At 42.1% G+C, this 13,607-nt stretch overlaps 1 long non-coding RNA gene across 1 annotated transcript; it reads right to left on the reverse strand.

Annotated features, from left to right (window-relative positions):
* Positions 1-4,413: 4,413 nt before the first annotated feature.
* Positions 4,414-10,877, reverse strand: LOC142184216 (uncharacterized). Its single transcript, XR_012711811.1, has 3 exons — positions 10,792-10,877; positions 6,770-6,874; positions 4,414-5,187 (listed from the first exon to the last, which is right to left on the reverse strand). It is a non-coding gene; the product is annotated as an uncharacterized LOC142184216 (long non-coding RNA).
* Between the last annotated feature and the right edge of the window lie 2,730 nt (positions 10,878-13,607).

Below are 13,607 nucleotides of genomic sequence, written 5' to 3' on the forward strand. Positions count from 1 at the left end.
AATCCCATTCACTTTGCAGGGCTGTAAAATGCTGTGGCCTTATGGTAAACAATAGCAGCTGTCGTTGGAATACAGTCAAAGAATAGAAGAATCCCAGTGATTGATTTACCCTGATAGAATCCTTTGGTTACATAGATGTGAATACTCAAACAGTTCAATGGATAACATCATAGTGCTACATTACTGGCTATTTATGAGCTTCACAATGTCCATTGTATAAGGCTGGATAAACAGAACCAAGAATTTCACTAATTAACTGTACAATGTGTCAGTACATCAGCTGTTAGATAAGCATTGTGAGCCTGTCTGTATACTTACAGTCTGCACAAGAACTAATTGGAACTTTGCTTTACTTTAAATTGGCTTAGTCTACTAGTATAAAGATTTGTCTTCAAAACTGAAAAAGGGGTGATCATGTTCACTTTGTCAAAGGGGACATCAACAAGCCACTTTTATGTATTATGTATCAGAAATCCAGATATTCAGGGTTATTATTGGCAATGAGCACTACTAGGAACGCTCATTTCTATCAATAACAATAGTACCACCATCACCCACAGTATATTTACTATCACCATGTTCCCTTAGCATCTCCCACACAATATAAGGCTCCATAGTGGCAATCGCCATAGTGGCAATCGTATAATATGCTACACAGTGGCACCTGCATGGTATAATGCTCCACAGTATTCCCTTGCACAGTATAATATGCTCCACAGTGGCACCAGCATGGTATAATGCTCCACAGTGGTCCCTTGCACAGTATAATATGCTCCGCAGGGGCACATACATGGTATAATGCTCCACAGTATTCCCTCGCAGAGTATAATATGCTCCACAGTGACACCTGCATGATATAATGCTCCACAGTGGTCCCTTGCACAGTATAATAAGCTCCACAGTGGCCCCAACACAGTATAATATGCTCCACTGTGGCCCCTGCACAGTATAATGCTCCACAGTGGCCCCTGTACAGTATAATATGCTCCATTCTGTCCCCCACATAGTATACTATTGGATACGCCATACATATTATACGGCGCCACATGATGACAGGATTCCCTGCTGCCACTCTAAGGAGGTGTAACATATCATGTTTCTTTGGAGCCAAATCTGGTTGTTATCATCATCATCATCATCATCATCATCATCATCATCTATGCTATATCATCTTGTTTCTTATAGTCTCTTATTTACCCATTAACATTTTCTCTTTAGATTAAATAGGTCTTTTGAGAGAGATATATATATGGCTGAATGGCTTTGGATGAAATTTGGCACATAGATAGTTTGTAACCTTGATTAACGCATAGGCTACTTTTCATGCCGGTAAATGACACGGCTTCACAACTGTTATGAATTTATGTTCACATACTATATTACACCACTCTTACAGCAGCTTATCTCAGATTCTGATAAAGCCAGGACTGTTATCTCTCTATGTAAATACTCAGCTAACCCTCAGCTCATTCTGTACATGCATTTGCATATTATCTGATCTGCTCCTGGCAGTGCTGACACACTACATGGGAAAACACCTTAAATCCAAATTGGTACTTTTGCTACTTTTAAACATGACGGGAAAAAGAAAATCTAACTTGTCGCAAAATTCTAAAACAACGAGAGCTATGAAGGTAGCCAGAAGTCACAGAGTTCTCCTCAAGCGGAGCTGAGGGGGGGATCATCGACGCCAACAACACGCTCATTATATGGTGTCCCAGCGGGCTACTGAGATGTCGGAACAATCACAGGCATGGCGTGAGGAACAAGTTCAGCAGCAGGACAGCTTAAGAGCTGCCGAAACGCCGAAGCAGGTGGATGATCAGCGCCAACAACACGCTCATTATATGGCATCCCAGCGTGCTGCTGAGATGCTGGAACAATCACAGGCACAGCTTAAGAACAGGTAAACCATTGACAGCAGCAATTTGCTGAAGCTATTGAGTATCGTTCCTATCAGGGATGTACAGTCCTATGAAAAAGTTTGGGCACCCCTATTAATCTTAATCATTTTTAGTTCTAAATATTTTGGTGTTTATAACAGCCATTTCAGTTTGATATATCTAATAACTGATGGACACAGTAATATTTCAGGATTGAAATGAGGTTTATTGTACTAACAGAAAATGTGCAATATGCATTAAACCAAAATTTGACCGGTGCAAAAGTATGGGCACCTCAACAGAAAAGTGACATTAATATTTAGTAGATCCTCCTTTTGCAAAGATAACAGCCTCTAGTCGCTTCCTGTAGCTTTTAATCAGTTCCTGGATAAAGGTATTTTGGACAAACAATTCAAGTTCAGTTAAGTTAGATGGTCGCCGAGCATGGACAGCCCGCTTCAAATCATCCCACAGATGTTCAATGATATTCAGGTCTGGGGACTGGGATGGCCATTCCAGAACATTGTAATTGTTCCTCTGCATGAATGCCTGAGGATTTGGAGCGGTGTTTTGGATCATTGTCTTGCTGAACTATCCATCCCCGGCGTAACTTCAACTTCGTCACTGATTCTTGAACATTATTCTCAAGAATCTGCTGATACTGAGTGGAATCCATGCGACTCTCAACTTTAACAAGATTCCCGATGCCGGCATTGGCCACACAGCCCCAAAGCATGATGGAACCTCCACCAAATTTTACAGTGGGTAGCATGTGTTTTTCTTGGAATGCTGTTTCTTTTTGGACGCCATGCATAACGCCTTTTTTTATAACCAAACAACTCAATTTTTGTTTCCAAAATGAAGCTGCCTTGTCCAAATGTGCTTTTTCATACCTCAGGCAACTCTATTTGTGGCGTACGTGCAGAAACGGCTTCTTTCTCATCACTCTCCCATACAGCTTCTATTTGTGCAAAGTGCGCTGTATAGTTGACCGATGCACAGTGACACCATCTGCAGCAAGATGATGCTGCAGCTCTTTGGAGGTGGTCTGTGGATTGTCCTTGACTGTTCTCACCATTCTTCTTCTCTGCCTTTCTGATATTTTTCTTGGCCTGCCACTTCTGGGCTTAACAAGAACTGTCCCTGTGGTCTTCCATTTCCTTACTATGTTCCTCACAGTGGAAACTGACAGGTTAAATCTCTGAGACAACTTTTTGTATCCTTCCCCTGAACAACTATGTTGAACAATCTTTGTTTTCAGATCATTTGAGAGTTGTTTTGAGTAGCCCATGATGCCACTCTTCAGAGGAGATTCAAATAGGAGATCAACTTGCAATTGGCCACCTTAAATACCTTTTCTTATGATTGGATACATCTGGCTATGAAGTTCAAAACTCACTGAGGTTACAAAACCAATTTTGTGCTTCAGTAAGTCAGTAAAAAGTAGTTAGGGGAATTCAAATCAATAAAATGATAAGGGTGCCCATACTTTTGCACCGGTCAAATTTTGGTTTAATGCATATTGCACATTTTCTGTTAGTACAATAAACCTCATTTCAATCCTGAAATATTACTGTGTCCATCAGTTATTAGATATATCAAACTGAAATGGCTGTTGCAAACACCAAAATATTTAGAACTAAAAATGATTAAGATTAATAGGGGTGCCCAAACTTTTTCATAGGACTGTATCTATAGGGAGAACAATGATAGCAATCCCCCCTATATGGTCCCAAACATACCTCTGCCATCATATTATCTGATGCATGGCAGATAGAGGCCCCATTGCAGATTTAATATTGGCCTATGCCTAATTCCTACAATTTTTATTGTTCTATTCTTAGCCTAGTTTTCCCTTTATTAATCAGATATTCCTATAAAATCCTGAATCCTCCCTGTATAGTTGGGGCAACCAAATGTGACTTTCTCATATAGAAATATTCCCATCCACTGGATCCATCTACCACCACCTAATCTTTAGTAATTGCCGCGTACAATCAGGTCAGCGATGTTTCTGACAAGCTATCAACAACTCATAGTCTTCCCGCTGAGATGAATTTAGGCTGTTTGGGGTCACACGCGCACGTCGCAGAGGAAACAAGTTACTACACCGATCATTTAAGCCAGTAACTCACTGCATATGTATTACACAATGCCCTCATCCGAGCCAGAATTCAGCTTGTCAGTTTAATAAAGAGGCTATCAAAGTAAATTATTTGTTTTATGCACATCTCCCAAATTGCTATGACACAGGCTAAAATATGACTGTCTCATATTGACATTTGACTACGTAGGCTGTATTTTACTTTGACACTGAGGCTAAGTCTTCACGTCTGTGTTTGTTTGCCGCTTCCCGTTTCTTGTACAGTTGGAAATTCTAGCGCACCCTAAAAATAAACCAATAATAATGTTGAAGGATTTTCTAAAGAATTTTTGTTTGTGCAAACATCAGTCAAAAAAAAAAACAAAAACCCAAAGCCTGCCCTTGTTTTCCAAATTCTAACAAACCACGCGAGCTGTCAAAGCCTGATTGATTTATTTTATTAAAGACTGTGATTAAACACGGGATCTTTTTCACTAAGGTCAACAGAACAGGTTAATTTCAAGCAACATCTTCCTCCTGGGAAGAAGGTTTTAGATGCCGCTGTCATCCATCTCTGTACTTGCTGTGTCCTACAATTAACCCCAATGGCAGTGTTGACAAAATACTTGTCTTTTCCAGTTAGTTGCAGCAATCCCGGCTTCCTCCGACCAAAGAATTTACAATTTTGTATCGCTTTGTTGCCTATTGTGTCATATTGCAATGTGTGCGCGTGTGTGTGTGTTACAATTCAGCTAGAGGCGCAGACCGCAGCGAAATCTTCTTTCGGTACATTGATATTATCAGGACAGTGAGATAATGATTGTGTCCTTTACTTTCAGGCTTCTTTCTTTCTTACCAAACTAGTTATAAGGAGAAAATGTCTTGAAATGTCTTGAAGGGAAACGATCATTATCTCACCGTTGACATGAAATTAATTGACGTCTCTGAAGCTGCAGCTAAATTTCAAAGTTAAAGGTCATACAAGGTAACCTATAGCTATGAGAAGACGTGATAGTTACTGGATCGGCATTAAAATGTATATGACACTGGAGATGACATTGGAGCGGAGGAGGAAGAGCAGGAATCCAGATGTAGGAGGTAAAGGTATATGTGCCCCTTATATAACCGGGAGCTACTACCCTCAGGATCTGCATGGCCGAGTGGGCTCCACTTCTTTTGGTGTCTTTACTTCTGGTGCTGTGACTTGGCTGGGCGGTTCATCTGTGAAGGAATGTAAAGTGTGGTGTAAATGCATTTGGAAGGTTCTAAGCATCCTTGCTAAAATGGTTATCTATGCATTGGGGGCCATGCGCAAAGTTTTTGAAAGTCGGCCACCCCACCATACTTTAATTCCCCCTGCCTACTCAACCACCAATAGACGGAGTAATATGGAGTATGGAGCTCATAGCTCCGTGCTCCACTATTGTAGTCAACCTCTATCTGTGTCCTAAGAATACAGATAGATATGAAATCATTGCCTCGAAATGTGGGACTGTTCCTCTTGATCCGGGATAGCTGAGGAGGCCCCCACGACCATAGGGCCCTGTGTGGCTGCATCGTTGGCCCTATGGTTAGGGCCGCCATAATCATTGTATGGATTTAAGTTGGGATGGTTTTTTGATGTGTATTCCCTTAGCAATCACAACCTTTACTACATAAGGTAGTACGACATAAGAGTACTTACTGTTAGACAAATACATAATCAAATCAAATGTGGAAAAATGCTGCAAAGACGGACCAATGTGTAAAAGGGAAGTAAGAAAGGAACATTTTTCAGTGAAGCACCCCTTGTCACAGATCCCTCATAGATTTGAATCTAGGAAGAATATGCAAATCTGACTTCCATGATGTAATTAGGATGTCAGTGCCTCAAGTATGCACACCAATAGAGGGCGCTGACTGAGAATGTGCAAGTCTATCTTCCATGATGTAATTAGGAAGACAGAGTCTCAGTCAAGCAAGCCTATAGAGGGCGCTCCCTTTAACATCATGCCGACATTCTCAGAAGCCTTTGTTTGCAATGATGTTGGGAATATACCAGATACAGTCTTCTCACTGCAGATACCCTATATTCAGCCAGGCTGAATTCCAGGTGGGGGAAAAAAAACCAGTCCTCAAGCTCAGGGAAGGGGCAGACAGACAACCAAAACACCCCCTCCCCTTCCCCAGCACCTACTGCACCCAAAAACTCCGACCATTTTCATTTTTGAAATTTTCCAGTAGCTTTCCTCGGCTTATACTTGAGTCAATAAGTTTTTCCTGTTTTTTTGTGGTAAAATTAGGAGCCTCGGCTTATACTCGGATCGGCTTATACTCAAGTATATACGGTATATATGATGATATGATACATGATGTCTGTGCTCATCCAAAAACATTGCCACACTTGTCTAACAGCATGTCTGTTGCATTGCACATTTAAAAAATTCAATGGACCTGAGCTGCAATTCCATACTTCACCTGTGGACAACCGTGGCTCTGTTTTTGAAAGAAATCAGTCATGTTTTACTTTTATAGAGCACTTTTAAAGGAGTTGTCCAATTTATTCCCTATGCATAGGATACTTATTAATTGTCACATTGCTGGGGGTCTGACCACAAGGCCCTCAAGCGATGTCTTGTGTGACCTCTCCGTTCACTGCTAAGGGGCTGCCATGACTGTAATCCCCAGCAGCCCTGTAGCAGTGAATGGCGTCCCGAGCAGGCATGGGCACTTCAATCACATGGAAGAGGCATTAGGGACATATAGTCCCCAGTTTTCCTTCCCCACTATGGGGGATAATACTGTGTCGCATCTGCAGACTTACTGGGTTTTGCCTTTGCAGACACTGGACATGAATAAGGGGTTGGAGGTTCCTCATCTTCCTCCTTTCTACAAAGGCTTCCAATTTTCACTGCCACATAGTCACAGGCTGCATAAAGACAGAAATATACGCATTATTAATATACTGTACATGCACATATTTACCTATTGTTGTATCTATTTTTTTATTCCAGTTATGCGGTCCGTCCGAGACTTTCCAGTACTTTAAGTATTGTGGCCTCCCCTGCAGCTTCTCCTATCAGCTCATTCCTATCCAACATTGTAGTTTGAGCACAGTACACACAGTGCCTATATAGCATGGGGGAATTGTGTGCAGGCAAAGACAGCTCCCCCTGCTGCTTCCCTGCAGTGTTGTGCGTGGTACTGAACCTCACAATATAAATAAGGGCTGTGAGCCTGCTGTTATCTATATTGTCTGTGTCTTAGCATTAGACAGGGGAGCGGTGTATAAATCATATGAGAGCAGCTTCTACCAGTATAAGGCCCACGTGATCTTTCTATTTAAAAAAAAAAAAAGAAAAAAAGTTATGTGACACAACGGCGTCGAAGTCGTAGTTCGTTTGCAATGAAATAACGGGACTAAATTTGTCACCATCACTGTCACTGTTTTGTGAATTTTCAAATTATTTTGCAGGTCTACAACAAACTAAGTGAAAGTGAGAATTTCTGGACTATAAGATGCTGGGAACTTATCCAGAAATTCTGAAAGCCCAACATGAGAGTTATTGTCTACCTGCTTATTAGAAAATGTGCGTAATATGGCCATAGAAAATCACCAAAACAGTAAATCCAGAACTAGCATACAGTTTCACACCCATATTGGGTGGAATATCGAGCATTATTATATTAAAGGGAGTGTATCAGTCAGACACAATTTTTTGTAGGTACCACGTCGAAATAGCCTTAAGAAAGGCTATTCTTCTCTTACCTTTCATTGTCTTCTCTGCGCCGCCGTTTTCCTACAATCCCGGTTTTTCTCGGTATGTAAATTAGCTCTCTCGCAGCACTGGGGGCAGGCCCCAGCGCTCAGACAGCACTGGGGTATCCCAATGCTGCGAGAGAACTCTCTCCAGCGCCGCCTCCTCTTCTTCAGCAGCGTCATCTTCAGCCACTTCTTACGGCGGTGGCTTGTAACTTCTAAGGGCTCGGGCCTTGGGCAGAGCAGACTGTGCATGCACACAGGTCACGAGAAAATGGCTGCTTGCACAGTATTGTAAGCGGCTCTGCCCAAGGCCCGAAGCCTTAGAAGTTAAAAGCCACCACCGGAAGTAGAGGCTGAAGATGACGCTGCTGAAGAAGAGGAGGCGGCGCTGGAGAGAGTTCTCTCACAGCATTAGGGACGCCCCCAGTGCTGCGAGAGAGCTAATTTGCATACCGCCAAGAACCAGGATTGTAAGCGAACAGCGGCACGGAGAAGACAACGAAAGGAAGGAGAAGAATAGCCTTTCTTAAGGCTATTTCGACATGGTACCTACAAAAAATTGTGTGTGAGTGATAGGATCCCTTTAAACACTTCAGGAGCCATTTGTAGGACTGGACACATTTTTTATGTGATTTCCAGGGTTATAACATATAGTTGCATGGATTGTTCAAATATTTTTGGGATTTTATTTTTGGTGCTAGATAGGGTTTTATTTTAATTTTATTTTTTTTCTTTATTTCTAGGATATCTCTAATATCCCGAAAAAATGTAAGCAAAAAAAGGAAGGGAATTGTGTCATTTTTTCACATTTTTCATGGTTTCACATTTTTCCCTCTGCATTACAGTCACTTCGAGGTGACACATACTGTTGTGTCCCCCAGGACAGGGCTAGGACCTGTGATTTGGGCATGGTAATGGCATTTTTTTTTACCTATTTATTTAATATATTTTTATACATTCTTATCCACCAAAAGACCATAATAGACCTTTGGGGTGAACCATGCCCAAATGAAGGCTGAGTTCACACGGGGTATTTTGGTCAGGATTTTGTGGTCATATTCACCTCAAAATCCTGTCGAAAAAGACAGCTCCCATTGAAATCAATGGGAGTCGGTCAGTTCTTTTTTCCAGGAGCCATTTGTTCTGGCTCCTGGAAAAAAAGTAGCAACATGCTTATTCTTCAGGCTGAGTCACCTCGCAAGTCCGCCTGAAGACACTCCCTCCTCCCGACTAGGACCATTTATTGGGCCTAATTCGGAGCGGTGGCTGCATCGGCATCAAGTCGCAGCCACCCGTTTTATGGTCGGAAAACTGAGGCGGCCTTCACCTCAGTTTCCGGACCAAAAAACCCCGTCTGAACCAGGTCTAACATTGCCTTTTTTTTTTTTCCCCCTGATTTTCTTTGTAACAGGCGGATACATTGGCCTCGGTTACAGGAAGAATATAGCCTTTCAACCTGAACTAAAGACAGCTATTGCACTTGTGGGGAAGTTAGCGCAGTAGAAGCAGTGGTGCGGACCCAAACAGTCAAGAAAGGGATACAAAATATGCAGCAAACCAGTTTATTTAGAAAAAAGAAAAGAAAAAACCTTGACTTCAGGCACAAAATGAGTAAAACAAAATACAGCCTTAACTTCAGGCAAAAACAAAATAAATATATGCTCGTCTGAGCAACTAATTCAACATTTATATTAACCTAACTATACATGTGGCTTACTACCAGCCACATGAACAAAACAAGTGCAACTTTGTCTCACCGGACTAAGGGTTACAGGATAGACCCAGCCACCTCCTTTCACTCCATTGATCTGCATTTAGAGTGCAGCATCTGCAGTCTTTTCTGGCCCAGTAATGAGCTAAGGACTCACACCTAGAGCTGAGGCCTACTCCAGATCCACCCTGGACCACACATAATGGGGAGATATAGCGAGATTCCAGCACCCTGCCTGTCACCTTCTCACATACTGTAAACAGCAATTGGGAAGGCAGGGACAGTTATAAACAGTTGTCTCTCGCTTCTGCAGCTGTAAACAGATATATTCTTGCAGAGTTAAGAGCGCACCACCTGGACTTATATAGTGAACCGGTTAAAAAAGCGCTGTTTATACATTTTCACTCTTCACATCAGCGTCCGTTCAGTCCGTACCGCAGACACGCTCTGGACTATTTGACAGGAAGCTAACAATATATCACTATATTTCGTGGGTGTAAATGAAAACTGGAGAAAGTAAACCCATATAAACACAGGCCATACATACAAACATGGATATTATCCTAATTTTTTTATACCAGACAAATACGTCCAGAGTCCTTTCGACCTGTCTTAAAAGGCTGATTCCCTAATTTGGGTCATAACAGTATATGGGTACCATGGACGGGCCATCACCTACTCAGGACCCCCTGCAGCCAGTGCCATTGTAGTGGTATTTTTGCATTCTGAGCTCCTGGTACTTCACTTCCCATGGCAATATGGGGGAGATCTGTATATAGTAACTAGATAACAGCATAATATACAGTAAATGAAGGTGGCAGTGCGGCTAGCAATGTTACCCCCTCCAGCATTGGGCCACCTATTTTGTTTTGCTGCTGCGGGCCAGAAGAGGCGTCTTATAACACAAAGACTATATGAAGAGTATCGGCCCAGACTGACTCTCGAGAATAAGTAAGGGGCCCATGTTAAATTGAAAATATTGCAGTATATTCCAATACCCTGGAACCTAATACTGCCCAGGAATGGAGTGTGGCAGGTAAGCCACCTCATTAATATTCATATATGGTAATAATTATATAATATTAGATTATGTTGGAACTGAAAAGCTGATGAATCGGTGTTATAGGAACGAATCCTTAAATGTCAAGTTTTAATTGAATAAATGGCATTTCCATGTAAAATCCTGCAAGGGAACACAATCCTAATGGCAGTGAATGCATGAAGGGGCCACCGCTTGCGCTAGCTCTTCACATTTCGCTGGTCCTAACAAATTTAGATATCTATACTTATCATTCCACATATGCAAATGGATTGCGCTGTGTGCAGAGATAAAAATACTCATCCTATTCTCTGAGGATGGTGTGTCCCTTACCTTTCAGTATTAATCAGACCATTTTGCCAGTTTCCCGTCGCTCCGCATTAGCAGCTATTGCTGAGCATATGAGTGCAATGTGCAAGTGACAGTCTGTCTCTCACCGGTGACAGCTACCTTGTTAGGGAGCCAGGTGTCAAATGTCTGTGGGAGGGACAGTAAGGAGAGCAAATAAGGGATGATGAGCCTGTTTACCACAACCCCGTACAATAACACTTGCAGTGTAGTATATATACAGTACATATATAGTGACTACACATGGGAATAGGATGGAGATTTCATGCACCGTCATTGTTTTTCAGTGCATTTTACTTTACCTATTGCACGCCCATGTAATAAATCATTAGATATGAGATATCTGCTGCTGGCTGTGCATTTTGCATTTTAATAAATTACTGTTTTCAATGCATACACTGCGCAAGTAACTATATGATACAAATGGAACTAAGCAATGAGCGCATCATTGACTCCAAATATTACAGTGCCAGGATCTTGCCAGAGGTGTAACGTCAAGCTCCTGGGCCATTACACAGTTCAAGCCAAGTAGCCCCTTGTAAAAAAAAATGAAACATTTTTCAACTGAGTACACCAAATGGCATCATGTGACAGATCCTGCTCCCGCTATCAAGTTGGGAAGAAAAACTGCATAATGTGCCAAACAAAACCTTTTGCTTATGGAGGCACCTTTGGTAGACACCATGTACCTCCTGAAACTCCATGGCATACCCCTTGTGATACAGGTACCCTAGGCTGAGAACCACTGATCTACATAATCTTCATACTGGCCCCTTAGAGTTTCGTCAGTAAGACAACCCTTGTCCATAAGTCATTTTAGGGTATATGGATGTCATTAAAGGAGACGTCCAAGAATTACACCAACCCCTGTGGAGACTGGGGGAGGTGTAAAATAAAAAAAATTAAAAAAAAAAAAAAAAACAGTCCTGTAAGGAACTGGTGATGTCATTGGTTCCTCTCCAGCAATCGCTGAGGCCTCTGATTGGCCTTAGCAGTCACATGAGTTGTAGGACTTCTGGAAATGAGGGGCTGGTGTCAGACCGAATAGATACCGATGGTGGACAATGGACTGCTTTTTTTTACTTTACTCCTCACCCGGCTTCTGCACGTGTTGGTCCTGAACAACCCCTTTACCACCCTGAGACCCCTCCCCTCAATAGCCATAGTAGCCATTATTTTACAGTAGCAATGTGGAAACCTACTAACAAAAGAGTCTTTCATCCTACTTTACTTGGCTCTTCATTCCAGTAGCCATGCCCATGAGGATCAGCTGTTGATCACCGCACCGTCTTCTCTAGAACACAACCCTTTAAGACCTATGGAGGATCTATTACGCCCTGACATCCACTGCAGCCTCTGCATAGTTCACCAGGCACATTGCAGTGCACGTATTTCGTGGTTGGGTATTTAACTGTACCTTTGTCCCATTTAAGTTAATGGAATAGACTTACATGTAGTCCTAGGAGAAGCCACTGCAGAGGTCCAGGCACTATGTCTAATGAAGGGACCATTACGATTTAGGCCAGGTTCTCACTACCATTGCATTTCCGTTGTTTGGGTCCATCGGGGTATGTCATGCACAACAAATGGCTCTGATCTTAGATTTGGAAGAAGACTGATGGGATAGGTCGTCTGCTGGGTCACATTTGCCAGTTTTATTTCTTTCACAGATTTAATTGCAGTATGAGATCGGGCACGGACAAAGGATAGAAAAAACTGGGGGAAATGGAAGAGTGGAAGGACGTGCGGGGTCCATCGATTCTCATATTTCCTGATGGTGAAGACTGTAAATGACTGAATACAATGAAAGACATACAGTAGGACCAATATACGGTAGTTTTCTTCTATTCTATCATCAATACAAAGCTGTCCATCACTGTCATAAGAGTCTCTTCAGCTCAAGGACATTTATGGTCTTTAAGGTGTAGGTGGTTTCTTACTGTCGCGGTGAGAGGTTTTTGTGAGTCTGTGCTTTGCAATGTAGTATCCTGCTATCAATACTAATGTAATGGCTATAGAATGACAATGGTATACGAGTAGATAGGTATCCGATAATGTGAATTGGTGACTCAAATGTTTTTTTGCAACATTGGTCTTTTGTGTTTGCAGCATCTGGGTGGCTAGATACTAAGTTCATTGGCAAGCGGTGTGCAGTGAAAGCACACGAACCTCATAGACTATAATGCGGTCCGTGTGCTTTCCGCACGGTCTCCGCACGAGTCATTCGGACAGGAAAGTAGATCATGAAGTTCTTTTCTGTCCGCATGTTCCGTGCGTAGACCGTGCGGAAAGCACACTGACCCAATTATAGTCTATGGGGTCCGTGTGCTTTCACTGCACACCACTTTCCAGCCCGTTCGGGGGAAAGGGGGATCCCCATTCGGACTTCCAAAATGGATTAACGATGCAGATGTGAATCAGGCCTCATATATAAACAGGACTTATGTTGTAGGTAATTTGATAACATGTCCTTCAGAGTTTACTTGGGGGTGTCAATTTAAATATCGTACCAAGGGGGACACTGAATGTTTGTGGGGGGATTTGCAAGCAATGGCTAAAGGTGTGACCTACATTCCTATTTATATTTCCATATGGGGTATTCCACTCACATTACACACCCTGCTTGGGAACCTAACCACTTCTGTGACTGACACAAGACATTTTCTGCCTAATACAGATAATCCATGTCTATGTGTATTAGGTAATAAATCAAATGTTACGGGAACAGCAATTTCAGTCCTTATTAAAGATAAACCTATAGTGATAATCTTTAACTAACCCTATCAAATGTGAGAATAATG

The sequence above is a fragment of the Leptodactylus fuscus genome, chromosome 11 (genome assembly GCF_031893055.1).
Source record: "Leptodactylus fuscus isolate aLepFus1 chromosome 11, aLepFus1.hap2, whole genome shotgun sequence".
In the NCBI taxonomy this organism is placed as follows: Eukaryota; Metazoa; Chordata; class Amphibia; order Anura; family Leptodactylidae; genus Leptodactylus; species Leptodactylus fuscus.